At 41.5% G+C, this 23,652-nt stretch overlaps 1 protein-coding gene across 9 annotated transcripts in view; it reads right to left on the reverse strand.

The window, feature by feature from the left end:
* The window catches only part of znf536 (zinc finger protein 536), a 229,003-nt gene that overhangs the window by 132,756 nt on the left and 72,595 nt on the right, over positions 1–23,652 (reverse strand). For all 9 annotated transcript variants that reach the window (XM_051379884.1, XM_051379881.1, XM_051379878.1 and 6 more), the window contains one exon: positions 14,373–14,472. The gene's annotated coding sequence lies outside the window, so the exon portion shown is untranslated. The remainder of the gene's footprint in view (positions 1–14,372; positions 14,473–23,652) is intronic.

Below are 23,652 nucleotides of genomic sequence, written 5' to 3' on the forward strand. Positions count from 1 at the left end.
CTCACGCTGGTGACAAGGAGGCGAAAATGTCTTCCTCCCACCGAAACTTGCGATGGTTTGGAGTGTTTTGACTGCGCTTGACGTGTCTCTGTATTTGTTCAGTGACAAATCCAATGTGTGCACAGCAGAGTGACAGACCACTGTGCTCCAGAGAGATGAGAAAAGTGTGTGTTCACCCTCTTTTTCTCTACTTCCTTAGAGGGGAGGTGTAATTCAAGAGGTATGACTCAAGTATAAGCAAAAATGTCCCACTTCCACAGGGAGCTAGACTTATTAGTGTTAGAGTCAGGGTAAGTTAAGGTTAAGCTTGTTTAGCTTGAACTTAGGGGTTTAGGAGTATAGTAAAAATCTGAAGTTTGGGTTAAGGGTCGAGGACTCAACTGAAGTTTTTACATACAAATGGTGACAAGTTGAAGACAAAAACCTACATAAAGTTTTGCAGTATGCTTTTGGTCCACCAGGAACCTCAAGATTCTCAATGTGTTAAAACTCTGCAGGAGGGATTAACACCTCCAAGGGATGTTCCCTCATTAGGTCTTTGTCGATGGCGGTGGAGAGAGCTGTCTAAAGGGTTCAACATGACCGCCCCACCCAGAGGCTGAAAGTGATGTTACTTTTTTAAAAACTACCACGCCATTAAATTGCATGTGTGTTTTTATCTTCCTATTTCTTCTCATCTTTAAAAATACACTGGCTATCCGGTAGGTGGTGTGTTTCGGAAGGAGGCAGAAGAAGAACTGACTGGGCGGCGGGTCACCACAGACCAGCAAGCCAGTCATAAGCAAGTAGTCACAGGCAACACGGCCTCTGACTGCGACGTTTCAAGTTTCCAGAAGCATGTGCTGGATCTGTGCGTACTGTGACAGCACTCTCTCTCTCTCACACACACACACTCTCTCTACTATTCTTTTAAATAATGAAGTCCCGTGTGTCTTACATCCAAAAAGCCTCTTGGAAAATAAGAGGCTGCTATACCCACAAAGTGCATAAGAGTTTCTTTACGACAGCCAATAAAAGTGTTACAGTGTGCACTGCAGACAGAAAGTTTTTGTAGATATTGGAAGCAACTTTGGATCACAGGCCTTTAAACATATTGACCCTTTTCATAGCAGAAATATAGTGTGCTTCTCATACCAAACTTGGATGTGGAAACTGGATAAATGGGAAATGAGTGGCAATCAATCAGTAGCATGGTGCATTCCGATAACCATATCCTGTTGTCTTGCACTTTACTGAAGCTCTTCAACTTCTTTTGGAACATGTTTCTCACTTTTTCTCTGTCTGAAGCGAGTGTGCACAGCTAATCCCATAGGCCGCCACTGACCCAGCACCTACTTCAGTGAAAGCACAGTCGTATCTGCTTAGCAATCCCCCAGTAATTAAGGAAGGCCCGCACCATGCCTAAACCTCTCCCTGACACAGTGTTGTGTCTGCGCTGCATGGAGACAAGGAGTCATAAGAGGCTTAAGGCTCATGTACCTGCTGCTCTGTGTGTGCGTGCGTGTGTGTGTGTTTCAAGAACAGAGGGACAGAAGATTAAAAAAGTGATCGGAAAAGTAGAATTAACCACCTTTACTGCTTTCTTAATTACTGTGAAGTCCACCTCTGTGTGAGCAGCACTTTAAATACCCTCCAACTCCCAAGAGGCCCTGAAAATCCAACTTGTAAATGAACGAACACACACACACAAGCACACAAACACACACTCTTTCATTCACACAGAATGACCAAGAACTGAACCCGGCACTTCTCAGAAACTGGGCCACGCCATATGCCTTCTTGCATATTTTGGGATCAGACTAATTGATGATTGGTGATTTTTTTGATGCATGGAAGCATGAAAATGATATCTTCAACAACAACATAAAAAGAAAAAATGAGGAATTTCGAAGACAGCATGAACAGACAGAGCTGGTAAGAGACAGAGAGAAAAAACTGAAAGCTAGCACAGGAGGAAAGCCCGTGGGGAATACGTGTGATGAATCCAGGTCTTATAGGGGGAGTTCCAGGAGAGTAAAATAAGGTTGAACCTCAATAGGATCAGCATCCAGGGCAACAGTACAATAAAAGTAGAAATTCTTGACAGGGATACAATGATCTGTAATTAGGACAAACAGCACTAAAAGCAAGTTCAAAGATAATTGTTTTTCGGTTTGGGTGCTGGTTTGTGTGGATTCCCAGGATGGCGCGAGTTAAAAGACAGGACGAAAGAGAGAAAGAATAGGAGAAGGAAAAGACGGTGTGTTCTTTAGGAGGCAGAACTGAGACATTTTAATGGTGAGATCTGAGAAAGAGAGAGAAAGGGTGAGAAAGTCACCTGTGCGAGGTTCAACGGTTTAGAGGAAGTAGACAAGGTGAAGCCTGCTGCTGATGGTTAGAACAGCAGGGGAGAGCAAAAAAAAGAAAGGGGAAGGGGAAAAAATCAAAGAAAACCCAGTTTGGATCAGAAATACGGCATGGGACGAAAAGCATCAAAACAACTGGCCTCCAAACAGAGATGTGTCTTAAGTTAAAGAGGTGAGTTAATGTGAGGACAATCAGGTGGCAGGAAATGAAGCTGTATTGCTTTCCTTTACACAAAGACAAGATAAGACCTATGTGGATACATACTGTCTGCACTGTACATGTTAAAACAGCTCCCTCTAAAAGTCAAAATACATTCATTAATGTGTCTGATTGTTTAACAAATTGCATAAATACAACGCCGACTAAGCATCAGAAATAAAGTTGAGATACCTTCTGTTGTCGCTCATATGTTACCTTCGCTGTTCTGCCAAATCAGAACAAAAATATATTTTAGATGATAAACTCTTTACACAATGTGTGTAGGTGCACAGCTATGCAGCGAGCTTAACACAGTTCCAACAAAGGTTGAAGATGACAGCAAGTAGGTGCTGTAATTTTTTTTTAAACATTCTTACAGATTAAAAGTAGCCAGTTAAAAATAGCTCCACCTCAACACTGAAACATGTTGCACAGTAAGACATCAGTAAAATAATACTATATGACATAAATCTGCATAATGAGTACTTTTACTTTTGACTGGACCAACACAGAAGCGTTTCTAGAACACTACTAAACAAATTAATAAATAAAACACTAGGTGGATTTGAACTAAAGATTCAAATTGTGTCTAATTCAGTCTTCTCCAATCTGAAGTCAGTGCCATTATGTCAGAAAACACAACATAATTGTCTTTCAGTTGACAAGAACTAAAAATACACAGACAATAGCTTTGAGATGAGCAGAGGCACAAAAAAGGAGAGAAAATGTTTTGTCCTTCAGCCATGTTTTCACTCCACTTTCCCACCCCATGCCAGTGACTGCAGAATAAACGGATATGTGAATTAAACCCCATTGTTTTAAAAGAGATCTGCTGCTAAATTTAGGCGCTGCTCTTGTTCCCCCCCTCCATGTGAAAGAATGTGCCAGTTATGTTATGTTTGTGTGTTTTATTTTCTCCCTTTCCTTTATCCCTTATTGTAATCTCGGGGCTACATACATCTCGTGTTGTTTGAACAAGTGCGAGTGGCGTATCTGTGCATGTGTCAAGGCAAAAGAAAGGAAAACACATACACACACATATAGTTCAGCCATGCGATTTTTGCAATTAGAAAAGACACAAAAATAATTATTCTGCAGCGCAGTCAGTCGACATATCCTGAGTCGATGATGCACGGATCACGTGTTTAATAAAAAAGGTTAATCAGTTGTTAATCAGAGGATTAATAACTTGTTATTTTCTTTACAAAACCATTAATATTATGCCATAAATATTTAATGTTGATAGGTCTTTTTTTTCCTATTTTTTGGGGAGAGAGACGGCATGAGGGTGGGGGTGATATGTGCTTGGTGATGCAGGGCAGAGTGAGCAATATCCAGGCATTAATGTGCATTAATCATGCTTTGGTGAAGACAAATAAATTCATTCATGTTTATTAATACAACCTTGGAGAAAACAATACTCTTTACATTATTCACTGAGTTATTAATAAAGGATTTATGAACAGGAGGACCACAGGACAGAGACTGGGGATCTTGGAGAGAGAAAGGCAGACAAAAAGAAAGGGGGAAGAAACAAGAAAAAGGCAGCAGAAGAGGGAGGTCAAAGCCAGGAGCATAAGTTCATTAATGTTTAGGATGGAAGGGGAACAAACGTTTAGGGAGGGGATGAACTGTGTGTGTGTGTGTGTGTGTGTGTGTGTGTGTGTGTGTGTGTGTGTGTGTGAGTGAAACAGAGTGAGAGTGGCCCACCACTGGAAAGCTGGGGGTTAAATATTTTCTGCCCTCACTCTTTCTCCTTAACAAATTACCCTGCCCGTTTGCTAATCAAAGCAAAACAAATATTGCTTTTCATTCGCTCGATTTGTTTGAATGAACATACAGACATTCCCAAAATACTCATTCCCAGCTCAAATGTAATTAAATTGTGCCTTTAGTGAAAACATGCAGTGGTACTCCAATTAGTTGTGTTTTTGTCGTTGGGTAAAGACGGAGAATGGCAGTGGGTGCGCCCCGGGCACCTCGGGGTCCCGAAATAGTATGTCTTGGTGGGTGGGTGGGGGGTAGGGGGTGGGAGGGTTTGTTAGACAATGTTTGGGTGCACAAGGCTGACTGCAATGACAGGGAAAAAAAGGAGTGTTTGCAGAGTTGGTGGATGATTTAGTGATCTGATGATATTTTGTTTGTTGTTGTATTACTGCCTTGATGAATAGTGATATGGAGGGACTTGGAGATGAGATACATCCTTGTGACTGTCCTGGACGCAGAAGTTTTTTGAGTGCTTAAATATCAGCAGTGTTGGATCCTTTTAACCACAAGTATTTTGGGGGCACCTTTTGTCCCTTGACAGTGAACAGTAGAGACCTAATCAGGGGAGAAAGGCCAGCCCCCTAAATCCCTATACACTAAAGTAGTTTCACCCAAACCACAATTTACACAACCCGACTAACCATAAAGTGAATTAGAACCTTAATTTCATTATACAATCCTGCATTGTAAAATTACAAGTAAATTCACTTGTTTCCTTCCATCTTTCCCTGTTTAAAGTTAAAGATGAGGAAGTCATATTTGTTACAGATCATTTGTAACACTTTTGGAAGCCACTGGCAAACATTGTCCTGCCGAACTCTACTGCCAGATAAGAACATCCAAGTTCAGTAACAAGGTTGTCTTTTTTTTTTATCCATTGCCAACATTTAAAATTCACGCTTTCTACAATATTTGCAGATGGTATGATTAAGATTAGGAAAAGATTGTGGTCATGGCAAATAAACCATGGTGCAAAAAATGTTGTCTGGTGATAGGGCTACTCGTTACTGAGGACTTCTGCTTACACAGAAGCAATGTTCTCATCTAGCATGGTGCACTAAGCTTTAGTTTTGTTGCTTTGACTCAACAATTAAATCAGGAAAGCAAACACTCCCCTCAACAGCTCATCGTGGCCACTAACTCTAACTTTATCTTTTCTCACTAAGCATTGACCAGTTATTGATAGCGCTAGAAACGCAAACAGGGACAGCCTCCCTTGTGTGAGATTTTGATTGGCTACACAGCCAACCACTCATGAAACCCACTGTTTTATTGGTTTTACAGGGCAGTATTCTGAGCACTTTTTACACCAATTTGTGTGTTGAGTCAGTTTATCACGTGTATCACATGGCTGGCCATTCTAAAAGAGAATATAAACTAGACACATTTTTGCATTTGTCACACCGTGCAACTTCATTTGAATTAATGTTCATGCTTAAAAACTAAAAAAAACACTTTCATTTGCTCATTTCAACTGTTTGACAATAAGGTATTAAGCTTACTGCCACTAAACTCGGATTTGTGGCGGGTTGCAGGCTTAGTAACAATAACAGCGTTAGGTAACAAAAACAATGATTGAATGAAAATTGTGGGTATAGGTCACTAAAGGTGCATATGGTTCCGTGTATAGGATTTAGTGGCATCTAGCAGTGTAGTTGCTGATTGCAACATCCTCACCTCGCTCACTGATTACAAGCGTAGGACAAAGTACACCGGCCGCAGGACGGTTCAACATGGTGTACTCTGTAGATAACAACAGCTCATTCTAAGGTAACAAAAACACAACAATGCTTATATTCAGGTGATTATACACTAATGAAAACTTACTTATGAATATTATATTCCATTTCTGCCAATAGCTCCTCCTATATGTTACACACTGGACCTTTAACTACAGGTCTATGACGGGAGGTAAACTCTCGACAACCTTACTTTTGACCTCACTACAAAAAGTGCACATGACAGGTTTGACTCTTGGCCAAATGCAAACCATGTGTCTTGTCTATTTTCTAAAATTAACTGTCAAATGAAGTCAAAATACCAACAAGTAGACTTTAAAGACAAAAGATATTGCAGGAAAAAGAGCCACAAATACCTGTGCATTTTGACTTAAAATCCCTTTGGTGCTGTATTTCTACTAGCTTTCAGTGATCAACATCAGTCAAAATGATTTATAAAATTGTGTCAGTGTTGTGTTAATGCACAACAGTAGTGAAGATGGCTTTAGTATACTTCTGTCCATTTGCGAATCCATCTTTTAATCATCGTCTTTCTATCATTCCCCATCTTAAATGCCTTCTTTTTCTTTTTGCCCCCCTTTGTCTTAAGCTCCAAATTGTGTTTTTATTGAAGGTCTATATGGATCGCTCTGCAAAATGTCATCCGTCAAGCTGTCGATGAATCTATCCTTTCATTTAATGATCAGCCTACCTAATATGCATTTTACATGGCTCCATATACCTTTAATGGGAATCAATGGAAAGCAAATAACGCTGGAAGCCAGTAAGCTGCATGTCTGACGGACGGATGTGGATGCCGGTTATTTGTCAATACACACGGCTCTGTTCTTAGCCGCCTGGCTTTGTACTGTATACGCCTGGATGACTGTGGCTGCAAAGGTGGCTCACTGTGGGTTAGAGACTGGCTTACATATGAGTCTGTACAATCCCGCTGCTACATTCTCCCGCTTGCTTTGTCTTCATAAACTAAGGAAGAGATTGAGTGAAAGAGACAGAAAGAAAGGAGAAGGTGGAAAAGATGAAGGCAGAAAGAGAGAAAGACAATTAATGAAAGGGGAGGAGGAAGGGATGGAGAGCAGGAGGCTTTAAAAAAAAAGGGATGAAGTGAAAGGGCCAAGAAGGGAGAAGGGAAGGGAGGGACGGCCATTCGACATGGTTTCAGTTAAATACTGATTTCATCATAAGATTGGGGTGGGGGGGTGGGGGTGGGGGGGTCTGGGGGGGAGGCGATGGTGGCTGTGGTTGTGGCAGCTCTAAAACACATAACTTTTTACGAAGTGAAAATCAAATATTAAAAATGACAGGCCTTATAAGTGTGCTGAGTGAGCTCGGGTCACGGAGGGAGGGAGGCGCGGGCGGCTTGTCAGCTACTATCTGTCAGGGCGAATTAGAAACAATCAGGGCCGAGTGAAAGGGAAGGTGATTGTTATTAAGCGGCGGGGCCCTGCGAGCGGGCGCCCCAGATGTGGCCGTGCATATAAAAGAACAGGAAGCCGGCAGTTTAATTCAGGAAGCTTGCCGAGGCGAGCGAGCAATGCCACAAAGGAGAGAGGGAGGCGGCGGGTGCTGGGGGGGAGGGGGGGGGGGGGGGGACAAAGGATATGAGGGGGTTTGGGCTTCTTGTCACTAATATGCTGGAAGTTACTTTGATAACACATTAGGCCTTTTGTGGAATTGTGCAATGACGCACCTTCTTCTTCCTTTTTTCTGGGGGGGGGTTGTTTTCATCCGCTCATCCATCTCTGTCCATCCCGCACGGGGAAGTGGCGGGTCAGCCCATAGAGAGAGGGCAATACGGAGAATCACGAGTGAAATCTAGATAAGTCGACTTTAACACACACACACACACACGCACACACACGTAAGAGAGTGAGGTGGGGGAGAGACAGCCAAGCCCATATATCAATTACAACCTGATATCCTGGGAGGATGATGGGACGGAGAGAGAAACCCCTGAGCAGATGTGTGTGTGTGTGTGAGTGTGTGCGGGCTCCTGTCTGAGCGCCCAATCCCCCTGAACACTCTTTAAATCTTTTATTTTTTCTTTTTATAATCACCTGACAGTCCCTCTACGTCTCTCCCTGAGCTGCTGTCGATGTTTGGTGTACGTGCAAAGACTTTTCTCCCCCCGTGCTCGTGGACAAACACGTTGATGGACATGGACATGACTAGGTTTTGACTCCTTTGGTAGTCGTGTTATCTGTCAAGTTGCACCCCTACCCCTCTAAAGTCCTATGAGACAGACATCAACGCCCACAGATCCCCATCAGGGAGAAGAGGGAATGAGCGGGGTGCAGCGGGGAAGTAAGGAGTGGGGGCTGATGTGTACAATATGTTAGTCAGGGGAGGGTGAGGTGTTTGAATGATAGGGAGTGACAGTAATCTGCCAAGAGGCTGCAGACTCAAAGGCACATTGGCCATTGTGAGACTTTGAAAACCTCACCACCGCCACACAAACTGTGAACAACTCGCAGGGAATAAAAAAAAGAGAAAACTTAACTTGATGTCTCACTTTAACTTTCAATTTGTTGAATGGATATCAAACAAAGTCTGATCACATAATTAGGAATAATAAAAACACATGTCGATTTACCAGAAGCTTTATTTGACCATACTGTGAGCCAATCACCCCCTACCTCCGAGACAGGAAGTCAAGTGGATTCATTGCTTCTCAAATAGTTTCACTTAACACCAGTTACGTGAAATCAATGGGAAGTACAGAAGGAAGAAAGAGCAGAAATGAAGGAGGCTGTTAAGATAGTTTCTTTCATATAGTGCTTCTGTCTCGGAGCGTGAAGTGCTTTGATTTCTGTTTACTTTGTAGTGAGAGATATCGCAAGAAATTATCCCTCCCCTTAAGAATCACTGATCATCCAATAGGTTGAAATAAAGCAGGCTTGTCACATGCCCCCTTTCCCTCTCCCTCTCTCTCTCTCGCTTGTCGTCTTTATTGTGGTGATCAGTCGAACACTTGCCTAACACAAGCCGTCTCTGGTTTCCACCTCCTAGGTTTTTCTCTCTATTGCCGCTGCTGATGTAGCGGAGGTTATATGGTGTTAAACACAGAGCTGCTAAACGTTCCCCAAGGTAATAACAGTCAGTGTATATACAGTACTGCGCTGTATGGTGACGGGAAGTTGCTGCCAAGTGTGGAGGGAACGGAGACGGAAAAAAAAGAGGCGAGAGGGTGGAAGTAGACAAGAGGAAAGGAAATGAAATAATTAGCAGACAAAGAGGTGAAAAAGAGAGAAACGCATGGTACAATTAGGAAAGAGGTGGAAGGTGAGTAATTGCTGAACCAGAGGTATAAATAAAGGCAACGAGAAGTGTTACTGATGTTGCACTGTTGTGACACTGTTACATGCTGGTTGGTGAGCGAGCACAGGTGCACGCTCTGTGGTTGTGATTACGTGGGTTTGAATCCAGTTTTTAGTCATGTCAGCCCTTTCATCTATTTATCCACAGTGTTGTGCAAGTTCACACTTCACAAGAGCTCGCTCAAAGTTCAGTTCACACGCATTCAAATGAACTCGCTCATGTTCGTAGTTCACAATGTTGAATTTGGAACTAGAAAATGAACAGTTCACAGTTGTTTCTTCCATTATTTATGTGTTTTAAAAAATGCTGATACTCGGCTTGTGGTCCTACCCTTTGTTACTGATTTCTTGTGATCATCATTCACTTAAAGGTTCAGTGTGTAACATTTAGGAGGATCTATTGTCAGAAATGGAATATAATATTCATAGGTATGTTTTCATTAGTGTATACTCACCTGAAAATAAGAACGAGCCGTTGTTATCTACAGACGCTGCAAGTTGCCTTCCACAGAGTCCGCCATGTTTTGACCAACCAAACACTGGCTGTAGATAGGGCCTTGCGCCCTATCTAAGTGTCGTGTCCACCACAGTTGCAATTTACAACTTCACTTCTAGATGCCACTAAATCCTACACACTGGTCCTTTAATGAGCCGGCTTTCCATTATTTTGTTTTCTCTTGAATATCACGACAAATTTCATTCTTGACCATCAAAACTGCACTTTGACAAAGTAACCTTAACTAAATTTCCAGTTTGCTACTAGCTTTTCTGAAGCTTTTCAACTGCCTCTTAGGATCTTCATCAGCAAACGGGAGTTGGCTCATGGGGTTAGAGTTGTCATGGAGTCTCTCCAACTGTTCACTGACGTCATTGACCAGGAGCAAGTGGACAACCGGAGAAAGATCATGGAGGCCATTCACATTCACAACATCTAAACCCATCCTTGAACAGAAACAGGGATCATGGTTAAAAGCTCTGGAAATAGCTTGTAAATGGGCTTAAGTTAAAATGCTGTATTTTTGTAAAATTATACTGAATACTGAATTAAAATTACCATTTCTATGTATACAGTTTGGTCAACTTTAGGCAACTAAATTGCTTGAACAGTGTTAAAGGAAGATTGTGGTCAAGGTGGTCCACTTCTTGTATGCCTAGCCATCCACCCTCACCTCCATGCTTTTGATGTGGCACAGAAGCCAAGTCAAACACGAACATAGGTTTTAAAGTTTAGATTGCATTTCTAAGTGGCTTTTAGGTTTGCTTAAAAGCTAAAATATCCTCAACATTTCGGCGTTGGGTTGCATCATCGTAATAGTTTCATGTGGGTTACTTGTCTTTGATAGAGATAGAGCTCAACGATAAGAACTCGATGGCTGCCTGAATCCATTTTTTTCCCATTTATCATATTTGATCACCCGGTTGCACATGCAGTTCGCTCCACAGGTGCACCAGCTGTTTGCCAAGGCATTTTTGAACCAGTCAAGCCTGTTGCAGTGCGTCTCTGTCTGATTGGCCCCTCAGAATGTAGTTTGATTGCAAGTATATGTTATAAATCAGGTGCCAGGAATACTTAAATTCTTTGAGCTCCTCTTATTGCGGTCCTATACCCTAGATTAGTATGTGGCAGGAGTCCATTCAAACTCACACAGAGCCAAGCTGTATTTCTTCCATTACGTGATGTCATAATTTTTGAATGACTAGTGAGTTGTGGTAGTTTCACGAGAAAACATTTTACAATCTATTCATTACATGCTGCTCCAAACAGACAAGACATGAATTGTGATTTGTAGAAAATAGTTTTCTGAAGTAATACTAAGACAGGTACTGTAAGCTCTCCCATTACTAAATTTGGTAAAAAAAAAAAAAAAGAATGTGCTATTACTAAGGTTCAGTATAAGAAGACAGGAAAACAATGGTTATTAAAGAAGAAGACAGCCAACAATGAAAAAAACAGAAGACATTGATGCTGAAGGAGGTGGAAATTGGTCCCCTCCCCAATCCAATCGAACCCCCCTTTTTCTCCAGGAAGCCAAATCCAGGCCATGTCTAAGATTTCACAACGATTAGCGAGGGAGGGATGAGGAGGGATATAGAGATGTACTAGAGCAGCATTAGCCATTAATCACCATGGAGGGAGGGGGAGAGAGAGACGGAGAGAGGGAGTGATAAAGAGAGAGGACTGTCCTAGCATGGCTCAGCATGGGACTTGTACTTTTGCTGTCTGGACCTCCAGGGGTCTCGTGTTTGACTGCGGAACAGTGGCTCAGTGGCAGTAGAGGAGTTCTCTAATCCTGGGCCATTGGAAGGGGAACATATATGACATAACAATGCATTGTATCAATTTATGATCAAATTCTAACACATTTCTGTGGGTATGGTGTATTTTGCAGTGGAATTGCATTTAATCATGTTTATAATTGAACAGAATGTAAAGTTTACATTGCTCAGTATTTTGTCTGTAATGACAGCTGGCGTTTAAGTTTCTAATCTGGATAGATGACAATACTGGATACTGCTACTCTAAATCTACAGTATTTCTTTTTTTGTTCCTCATCAACATGCAACTCAACTGTGTACATCTTGGTTTTTTCTAAAGCTTTATTGACTTTCAAAAAGAGCCAAACTGATCCAAATCTCTGACTCCAAATTCGAGTTTAAGTGTTAGGCTCTCGGCTCTTTGACACATTTACTGTCACCTGTCAAAGTGACTGTTCCCATAGTAGCAACCATTTTGTCAACTTGCAGGAGGTTCAATGTCAACCCAAATTTACATAAAGTGTTGACTTGGTGTCCTCCTGAAATTAAAATGAGAAGTCTGGGAAAAGTGTTGTCCTAATGACCACTCTCCAAAGACTTGATAAATCATCTTGAACTATTTTACAAACTTCTAATTATTTTTCACAAGTTATACAACCTAAAAGACAAAATAAGTTGTTTGTCATTACGTTATATAACAATTCGTACTGGTCTCACTTTTCACCAGGGCTTCCAAACCTGTTACAAAACAGATTCATATGACAATCTTCTGATCTGCCGTGACTACAGTTAAGGTTTGGTTGGGCATAAAAATGACTTGGCTAGGGTTAGGAAAAGAACATGGTCATGAAAGCAATACAAAATGGTACTGCAGTCTCCTGGGTCAAAGTCACATGCTTGGTTGACAAAACCATTTACCCGACCTCCTTCCAAAAAGGTTTTGTGGTGTAAAGTCCCACTACTTACACTTTCTTACTTCTGGCAATTTACGCTATAAAAGTCACCTCAGCACTTATTTCCTGCCGCAATCCAAAGTCCAATGGAAAAATCCCATTGGCTTTTTGTCGAAGGAACCAGGGCAAAGCTAACTTTCGGGTTTGCCTACGGTAATACAGTAACCTATGGGGGAGACTGTAACCACTTACTGTTGGTCACATGATAACAACTAAACCATCTCTGTGACAACTGAGCAACTCCATCCACCGAGAAAGGCCATGAAATTGTGTCTGAAAGCTTAAGAAATACAACATCAGCAGACTTTGTGATGATTTCTAGCTAAACTGCTGTTTAAGAGGTTAAGAATGGGATATAGGTTGTTTCAAGTGAACACAGAACAATGCTGCTGTTTTTCTGTTACGTGGAAAACACATTATATAATCAGCTTTGAATGTTGTTGTAATGGATATCAAAACAGTGCAGGGTAGTGTAGTGAGAGAGGACTACACAGGTTTTAAACGCTTGTACAGGTTGTCGTATCAACATCTCTTCAACATCTAAATGTTAGCCCGGCTACTGTACTGCTTTCCTATACACTAATCTTTCGTAAAAGGAAAGAGGTTATGCTGGACATCAGTTTCCATGTGTAGTGTGATTATTACTACCAGCCTTGTCATATTCCACTGTGAAGCAGAAATAAAAGGTGTAGTCAAACCCCCCCCCACTCATCGCTGTGGTGGGAGGCAAGGTGAAACAGGGTGACCATAAAATCAGAATGGCCGTCACTTAGTGTTCCCTGCATCCCCTTTTCTGTCCCCCAACCCCCACCACTCCTCCTCCCGCTCCCTACACCCATTCCTCTCTTCTTATTTTTTTTATTTTTTTATTTTTTTTCTGTACTATGAATAAATTTAGTCTGTCCCGGACATGAAAATGTCAAATACCTAAAATACACCTAGGCTAAATAGCATATTAATTTTTAATGCCTGCTCATCCTATGCTGCTATTCTCATATCAGGCCTGTCTGCCAACAGCTGTTGCTGGCTCTCTGGCTGGGAATTTATCGTCCATCTAGCTAAAGGAGGGGAGAGAGGGAGAGAATAAAAAAAGAGATGGGAGACATTGTTCAGAAGACAAGGAAAAGGGGAGGGACAGATCTGTGTTTTCATGGATCCCTACCTTGCATTTATATCACCTACACCTCACAACTTTCTTACTTTGATATACGAGTGGGATTCAATTACACTAATGCCAAACATAAATTGTTCAAGATTCCTTCCTTTTTTCCCCCCTCCGCCGTGTGTTATAGCACAAGCCTCCTCATACATAAAAGAGAAATAAGGAGCAGAGTGGTGACATTGACGCTGGAGGTAGTGACATTGGGGAGAGCGGCAGAGGGAGACGAGATGCACTGAAGCAATGTGCCAGTGTGGGTGTTGAATGCCACCCATGTGCGTTTTTAGGTGGCATGTGGTGGATGATTATCATAGATTATCACAATCCAGATTGTTACAAGTTCTGTCTGCGCACATAGCAGCAGTGTACTGTAGCTGTGTGACTGTCTCTGTGTGCGTGTGTGTGTGTGTTTTGGTTTAAGACAGAGTGCCTTTGGGGATAAGACTAAATGGTGAGTGAATGACGAACAGTTGGAGTGTGTGAGTGTACGTGTGCGTTTATTCGTGTGTATGTGTCTTGTTCTTTTATCATTACAGTGTGAGAGGAAAATATCATACAGGGTTTGGAAAGATGGGAAAATCTTCAAGATGAGGGACATTTTGCCACAGGCTAAGGTGTGAATCGTGTGTGAGCTTACCTTAACACTCCAACTGCATACTGGAGTGCAACCTGTCTGTTAGGATCAAGTGGCCTCTCACTGTCACTCCTGACTGACTGCTGCTTGCTGGAATGGCCACCTAGAGAGAGAAACAGAGGAGGGGAAAGATTAGAAGAGGAGGTGATAATGAAATATAGACCTGGAGAGGCAGAGAGGAAGACGGACAGGGGATACAGCATGAAGAAGAAGACAGTGATGGGTGGAAAGGAAGACAAAGATGAGGTGGGAGGGGAGGAGGGGGGGGTCGATGTCAAGATGAAAATCTAACAAATTCAGCGTGCGACGCAGCAGAGGTCAAGGGAACGCAGCCGAAAAAGGTTAAAGATGAAATCAAAGCCAGCGCGCTGCGGTGCCCGGAGGCACAGCTGAAAATCTATCCCTCCAGGGCAAGGCCACCGCTGACGCGAGGCAGACAAGAAGCTAAATACTGCACGCCACTCGGGGATCTTTCATTTTCAACCGATCAATAAGGGCTTATATTTATCAGGGCCTCCGAGCAGCTGCCACGTCTGACAACCTCCACTTCATTTTTGCACTCCTCCTCTGCTCTTTTCTCCTCCTCCTCCTCCTCCTCCTCCTCCTCTTCTTCTCTTCCTCCTCCTCCTCACCCTTGCACGCTAAATTGAGACCCATCGACCATGAAAAGGGGCAAAGACCCTGGATTGCCATTAACCCCCCTCGTGTCACTAGACTGTCTAACACACACACACACACACACACACACACACACACACACACACACACAAAAATGCCCTGGAGATACAATTCTGCTAAAGGTCTGCCCCCCACCCCCTCCTGCTTTAAAGAAACATGCCTTATCATTATGGCCTTGGCACAGACACCAGCACCTCTTCATGTCTTTTGTTTCTCAAGCTGCCCATGCCACCCAAGACACACACACTGTCTTTACAAACACACACACGCACTAACATGTAGACACACACTGCCCCGCACAACCTGATTTCACTTTTGATTTTGACCATTTTGTATGTCTCTTTGTTGCCAAATTCATTTCAAATAACAAAAATATCAAATCCCAAATTGCCACTATAAATCTGAGGAGCATTATGATAAGCGGAAGATTGGGTTTAGGGGTCTGAGTTAAAATAACTGGCTGTCTAATCATCTGCACAACAATATTTGCTGTGAGGCATTCTAAATAGATTATCGCTAGTCCATCTGTGTCATCATTGATTTATAAGGCATTAAGCTGCTTGGGGAAGAGAGAGGGCCTTGCCTTTTCTGCTGTTAAAGGGGCTTCTTGTTGAAATCAGGGGCACTGCAATGGAACAACTGTGGCACTCGTCTAACCTCCCCTTTAATCGTCAGACGAGAGGAAGTGAAAATAGGACGGGCGTATCTGGCTTTTTTTTTTTTCGAAAAGGGAAGTATGAATCCAAATTTTCTGCATCTCTTTTTGTTTGGCGATACAAAGAGAATGGGAGGAGGGGAGGAAGTACAGGAAAAAAAATACACACAGAGAGAAACAAATAGCACACATAAACACAAATGCACACACACACACACACACATGCAGAAAAAAAAACAAGGGACATCATTAACATATGAATGCCATATGCAAATGGTAGGGAGAGAGCAGATGTTGTTGCATTTAATTGACCTATATGTGAATTGCATCCAAACCTTTCAGTGTGTTTTCTGGGCCCACTGAGTACAGTTTTGACTGGCTTTCTAGTACCACTCAACATATGAGCAGGGAGCACAGCCATTTTAGCAGTGTTTAAACATAAAGAGAGAGATGACTAAAGATAGAATAAAACAGAAGAAAATAGAATTCTATGCAGGAAAAGTGTCTGCTGAAAAACTGGAAAAGTCATTGTTTATCCCTGTTTTTTCTTTTCTGTTATCCCTCACTGATGACATCTCTACCTAAATGGATTGTAATTTGCTCACTAACAGGTGTAGGTGGAAAGTAACTAAGTACATTTACTCAAATACTGTACTTGTGTATGCTTTACTACATTTATTTGATAGCTACTATACTTACTAGTTACTTTGGAGATTCATATTTTACCTAGATAAGATATCATTAGTGAAAAAATATATACATATTGTTATAGACTTAACTACCCAACAGTCTATAAAATAGCTAAAACTGTGAAAATTAAGCATGTTCACTTGCAACCTCTTTTCTAATCCATGTTATATTCTTAGATCTCATAGGAATTTGGTATCAGAGAACTATGTTCATCCAACACATCCTTATACCTGACTGGCTGAATAGGCCAATGAATCCCAAAACAACATATATGACCACTGGAGAGTATCAACAAATGTGCCCTGTACTATGACCTCCATAGTACAGGGCCTTGGTTGCAGTTTGGTTAGGTTAACACCAAAAACCACTGGGTTAGGTTTAAGAAAAGATCATATTTTGGATTAAAATTATTACGTTAATGTCCAATTTGAAATCAAAACATAACGTTACATAACAAAGAAATTGCACAGCATTGCACCATTGTACTTCTAATAAAAGTGCTTGTGTGACTTTAGTGTTTCAAAGGGTTAAACATACTAAAGTCACACAATAAGACAACAAACTAACTGACTGAGGCAGTGCTGCTCTGTGAGGCAAAATTAGTGTTTTTGTCAATGAAGTCTGGTGGCTGTGAACAGAGCAATATAAAGGGCAGTTGATACATACAGAAGTTTACTTTTAAACTTGCTGACTCTGAATTAAGTCTTTGGGTACCATACTTGTGCCCGCTATTGAGCCGCCTCCATGATATCCAGAAGAACTAGATAGATTCATAGATGCATTCAATATGGGCATTTTTCGACTTTGCAGACGTGTTCATTGATTATGTTGTATATTGGGGCTTCTATTGCCTTTAATCAATAGTGACAGCTGAAGAGTGACAGGAAAGTGAAAGAGAGAGAGAGAGAGAGAGAGAGTCAGAATCAAATCCATGGTTGCTGCAGCAAGGATTTAGCCTTGGTATATGGATGATAGCTTAGCTTTACCAGGTGAGCTACATGAGCATTTTGTTATGTAAAATTGGTGGCGAAGCAAATTTGCTGCAAATTTGTAAATATATGAACATACATTTTTGGAGACATTGTGGTTCACAATTAAAAATACTATATATATATTGTAAATGCATTATATGGTTATTGCTGAAGAAAATGACCATAAATAGTATCAAATGAGGTTTGATATCTTAAACACTTAAAGGTTAAGGATCTCTGACTTCTACTAGCAGTATAATGGAGTATTTACATTCTTGTAAGTAAAAAAAATGGAGTATTTCCTCCACAACTTATAACATCTTAGGCAAACTGCCAAGGGCCAGATGAAAGTGATTTTGAAAGTTTGCTCATACTTAGCCCTATCAAGCCCCCAAATACATTTTATTCTGCAGGTAGAGACAGACGTGAAGGGAAAGTCACGCATTTTACACTGCAATGTTTGCATGGGTGAGCCATGAAAAACACAGATGCTATTTTCATCTGGGCCTCTGCCTTTCTTTTTTTATTCTTCTCTTTCCCCCTTCCCTCCCTCTCTCTTTTATTCTCTCCTCTCTATCCCTCTATCCCCTCCTCCCCCCTTCACCCCCAATCTTGGGAATGTCATTAAATTGTATTAAATAGCCTTTTGTCCAGGGGGCAAGGACCACCCGATATATGATAATACATTAAGGCCCCAGTGTAGCAGCCACTGAGCCGAGACCATCTTAAGAACAAGCATGGTGTGTGCCATTGTGTGTGTGTGTGTGCGTGATTGTGCATGTGTGCTAAAAAAAGTGGATGGCAACACGGGGGAGAAAATAAGATGGAGAAAGGAGGATCAGACAAGTTGGGGTAGAGGGATAGAAAGAGTGAGATATAGAGAAAGCGAGGGGAAGGGAGGGAGAGAGCAAGGTGGTGTGGCTGCCTGCCTGCGCATGTGGCTCCCTAACAACTGTGACACATACTAATAGAAACATACCTAATAAATTACGAGCTTTCAGGGTCTGGCAAGCTGACATTTTCTCTGTGCACGGGACAATTTCATATCTGCGGCGCAAAGTCGAGGGGCTGCTGGACCAAATTGCATCACACAGAGATGCCAGAGGATTAGCATAAAAATTAACACTTAAATTTCAGCTTATTGTCAACCCCACTCCTGCACCGGCTGCCTCACAACAATCAATTCCTCTTAGAAATCTGATTAGATTCCATGACGCTTATTATCCCAGTCATGTCTGCCTGCCCCCTTCACTTCCACCACCACCACTATGCGCACACACACACACACACACACACACACACACACACACACACACACACATTGGCATAGTCAGAGCCCTGCCTGCCATGACTGCCCAGACCATTTGTTTAAATGGAATTAAGGAGAAAATAAATCTATAGGTGTGGCATTTCTTTTGACAGATGATGCCTCATTCTCTGTCTTTGTGTTTGACTTGTGATTTTGTGTCTTCAGCCTGCACGGACATCCTTCCCAACATGTTTATATTGTACCTTCGAAAGTCACGTTCATTTAAGCTCTCTCGAATGCTGTGCTGCAGTGATGGCCGGTGGTCAACCGCAAAATATGAGCGGTTATTATTCACCATGTTTCTTTTTTTTTTCAGTAAGAAGAATGAGCATTAAATTTAAGTATTTAGATTACGATCTCACTGATTTGCCTCAGTCTTATTTATAATGAAATGCCACCATGGTTTTATGACTCTCTTTATTCCCACCCCCCCCTCCAAAATGAACTTCAGCGCATCTCATCTATCCTCAAGTACACAGCCGTCACAAATGCTTTATGTTTACAGCAGAGAGCTGGAATGATGCAAAAGGAAAAAAAAATCTCGTTTTGAGATCTCATGAGGCTGTCGCAATGAAATATTTGTCAATAACGCTTTCTGTTGAAGCACATTGCACAAGTATGTACTAAAAGCACAGCGCACGTTGGGTGGCTTTGGTAAGACTCTTGATTGTTTAGACAAATGGCATTTCATCGCATCCAGATGTCTTTAAGCTGTGCTCAACCACCATCTCCGCTTTCCAAGGCGCAGGCTGAATGTATACAAATATCTCCTCATAACTGCATTCCTCATCTGGGCCTGCAAGCGTCACAGCACTCGTCACTGAGCTTGGATGACAGCCCGCGGTAGGGAGAGTTAACATTTCATATTTAGATTTTTGAGGTAACCCTTACAGGGGCAGAATCTTTCACTGGAAAAGGGGCTTGATTAGTTTAGCTCAGTTGGAGGTAAAACACATCACCCTGCCACCCCTGACTTTTTTAAGGGGTTAAAACCAGATATGGAGCTTTTGCGAGGCAAAAATGGATCTCAAAGCGTTTTTTAAAAACATTTTTATCTGAATTTTCAAAAATGCAGCAGAGAAAAAGCCCACAAGTGGCAGGGAATGAGGAGCACCCTGGCCGGGACAGGCGTTATAACATAACACTGGTACAAAGGGTCCCGAATAAAGACGCCCACAGGGTTGAGAGAGGGAGAGAAGAGAGAGGGAGAAGGAACAAATCGTCTGATGTTCTAAGTGGATAACAACAGCTCCTGCTATGCAGCAGCGGAGGCGCAGAATAATTTAAACCAGCTACCCGGCTACCCCACCCCTCCCTCACCCCCTGGCCACCCCTCTATTCTTATGTTAACACGGCTAAAGAGGAGTGGGCCACCCAGCAGCAGAGAGCAGAAACTTAAGTCCACGCTTCAGGAAAAATAATCCATCTCTCTGCCTCTCTCTTTGCAATGTAACTTTACTCACTTACACACACACACACACACACACACACACACACATACCGCTTGGTAAGGGAAAGGCTGAAACAGATACAGAGGGGAGAGCACCAGTACATTTACTGTGCCTTTAAAGCATATTACTTTTCAGACAAGAGTTTGAAGAATAATAAACCGAGTGCTTAACTGGGCTATTTTCCCTTTCAGTTAACGCCACGCAACGGCAAGGCGGGGGCGAGAAGAATTCATAAGTCTTTAAATGCAGAGTAAACACTGCTTTCTTTGTTGATTGTAGAGCTCTGTTGTGTTTTTTTGCGGATCTTGCCCCCCTTCCCTTTCTTTCTCTTTCTTTGTCTGTCTATCTCTCTTTTCCAATCTCCAACCAGAAGGGCTGCTGTTGTGTTTGGTCTCCAAACAGCACATCTGAGGTACACACCTCGCTGACATTTTATAGGTTCAAATCCCCAAGAATGGGAGAGGGAGAGAGTCATATTTTATGCCGGCGGTTTATTTTAACGGGCGCTTGTAATTAACGCAGCATGTCCTCTATCTCCCAGCCATCTATGCCAAGGCCTTTATTTAAACAACTTTATTGTGAAATGTTTGCGTTCTCAGCGTTCGGCCAGAGCCCACACACAGAATATTATTTCATACTTCAAGGGGAGGTTGGGGGAGTGCGGAGGGGGCTTTGGAAGAGTTTACGCTTTGAGCGGTTATTATTTTTGATTACAGCAAGACTCTTTTTAAAATGGATCAAGCCCGGTAACCTTGCACACACACATATACACACACAAACAGAGTCTCACACGTCTACCGACTCGTACTGAAGTTGTGAGAGGCTGAAAGAGAACCTGTTTACAGAAGGGGTGTGCAAACCTGAAGCCCTTGCCTGGGCCAAATGTACAATCTCAGAGTGATTTATGAGAGTAAGATCACACTATTTATGTCCAAATGAGAGCACTTGTTTAATGCCGCTGCTTGGGGGCTTCTTTTTGGAGTGTGTGTTTGTGTTCTTACAGGGTTTAATGGAATTTGATGGGGAGATTGACTGTTTACACTTGTCAAAATGACCGGGAGTTAACACAACGCTCAACATACACCGGCGTCTTCTCGCAGGCTATCAATGCAAAGATCAAACTGTGCGATATAAGCATCCTATTGAAACCCACATGTGTTGAGCATGCCTTTGCATTTTGCGATTGTCTATTTCTAGAGCAAATTTCTTGTGGTGGACATATGATCATGTTCTACAGTGGTTTCACAGTGTATAACATTTCCTTATAAAGCAATGGATTTGATAACTTGGTAGACAGGAGGCCGCACTTGAGTTTTAAATGTGGACGGCCAACATGGTGTGAGCTGTCAGCACATTAGCAGCTACGTTTCCACACATCCCAGCACTTCTGATTTGCCTTAGTTGTTCTTTGTACATGTGACTGCAACTGCAGTTGGACACTGGAAGGAAGGCGAAAGTGCATGTGTATCTTATCTTCACTGTGAGGTCTTATGAAGATTTTAGTTAAAGTGTCCCTCATAAACACAAACCATAAATGCATATTAAACCCACATTCAGGCTACATTATGGGTTTTAGAATGAGAATGCAACCCGTGAAAATATATAAAATATGCAAAACAGTCTAGGTCAGTGTTGAAATATTTTTGATTCAATTCGTTGACCTTCATAAAACACTTACAGCAGATATAATAATATAATATATATATAATGTCTTACAGTGCCGTACAGTGCCAGTGCATTACCATGCCTGCTGTCCAGCAGATCAGATGGATCACAGATTGCCTTGGGGAAGCTAAGTTTAGTATATTCTTCTTTTAGCACACAGAGGAGATTGACAGGAAAAACGTGTGAGAGGGAGAGAATGACTCATGACAAAGGTTGTGAGCATAAAGCTGCACTGCTGCAAGCTGCTGAGCCACCAAAAACACTTTAAGAAATGGATTTTGTGCCTTCTGACATTCGACTACAACTTTCCTTTTTAATACATATCCTGGAAAAAAACAGTGCCCAAGAATCAATGAGGTACATTGGAAGGGTTGGCCACACTGCAATTCTAGAGAGTAAATGTTGAAACCATCGACATATAAAAGATTTATATATATATTTAAATATATTAACATGTTTTTTTGTTTTGGCTTCACTTTTGGAGAGTTGTCATGTCGTCCATCTTTACATATGTCAATGGTTAAAACGTTACAATATAAAACGTCATCAAATAAACAAAGTCCATATGAAGCATCCAAACACAGTTAAAAAAAACTAGTAAGAGTTATAATTATTTAGAGTCAGTGATCAAAATGACCTAACAAGACAGGTAACAAAAAAAAGACCTAACAAGGAAGGTAACAAAGCAAACGTTTTAGCTATTTAACCATTTGCAAATGTTGTACGAACAAATACCATGATATAGAGCTAAGAACAACACAGCAAGTAATGTAACTATAAATTATTTAACTTTACTTGATGCACAAATCTTAGCTGGAATAGTGGTGTGTGGTTTGGTCTGAGCCAGGGCTACAACCGTCGGATAGTTTTTTTAGCGGACATAAAGAGCGGGAAGCTAGTAGACCACGAGGAGATATTCACTGGATTGGATGGAAGAAATGATTAGATGATCACTAGAATGTTTTGCCAATACTAAATAATTACATACAGTAATTTTTAGGAGATAAAATATTTCTTGCGTTACTTGTAGATAAGCAATGTTGTGGTTGAGACAGCTGACCTATGGAGGTCAGAGGTCAGTCCCTCACCTCAAGTACCACTTTCTAATACAGAACAAAGATAGGAATAAAACCTGATTATCTCAAATCTAATTACCTGTAGATAGCTGGTTGTGGTCAAATTATCTGACTACAAGCTGCAGTAGTGAAGATCATCCATATTTTAATGCTGGCTAGTGGTTGTTGGTGCCCTCGTGTCTCATTTACACAGGAACATGAAATATGACCTTTTAACTCTTAATGTCAGCCAACTTTCCATAGCAATCCCAAACCAGATTCTTACTGGACCATACTGCCTCAATTTAAAACAATTTGTCCAAAAGCACCCCACGTGAAAACATTTTATCACATGGCTGTTTTTAATTTAGTTGATTAAGTTTAGACAGAACAACACAAAAATAATCATTTTAGGCTTGCATTGACATCTAGGGAGTAAAGCAATGGTAATTCCTGAAGTAAAAATAGCGAACTACCCATTTTTAACATGAAAGTTCTTCAAGGACTACTCTTGATCCCCATAAGCTACATTGTGTGCTGCCTTAAAGTGCAGATCTGATGTCTGCATTTTTTCATGTCATGTTGGAGGAATTGTTCTTAAATGCCCTTTTAGCTTTGTTAGCATTCATTCATGAAATAACAGAGCAAGTTGGCTGACAGTGAACAATTCTTGCATCTAATCAATGTGCAACATGTACTTAAAAAGGAAAAATGACAAAGAAAATATGTTCTTGCCTTTCAAAAATTTAAAGGCAAATAATCTCTTCACAAAACCAACCATAATGGTTGTGAAAATGTATACACAGAGA

The sequence above is a fragment of the Dicentrarchus labrax genome, unplaced genomic scaffold (genome assembly GCF_905237075.1).
Source record: "Dicentrarchus labrax unplaced genomic scaffold, dlabrax2021, whole genome shotgun sequence".
Lineage (NCBI taxonomy): Eukaryota > Metazoa > Chordata > Actinopteri > Moronidae > Dicentrarchus > Dicentrarchus labrax.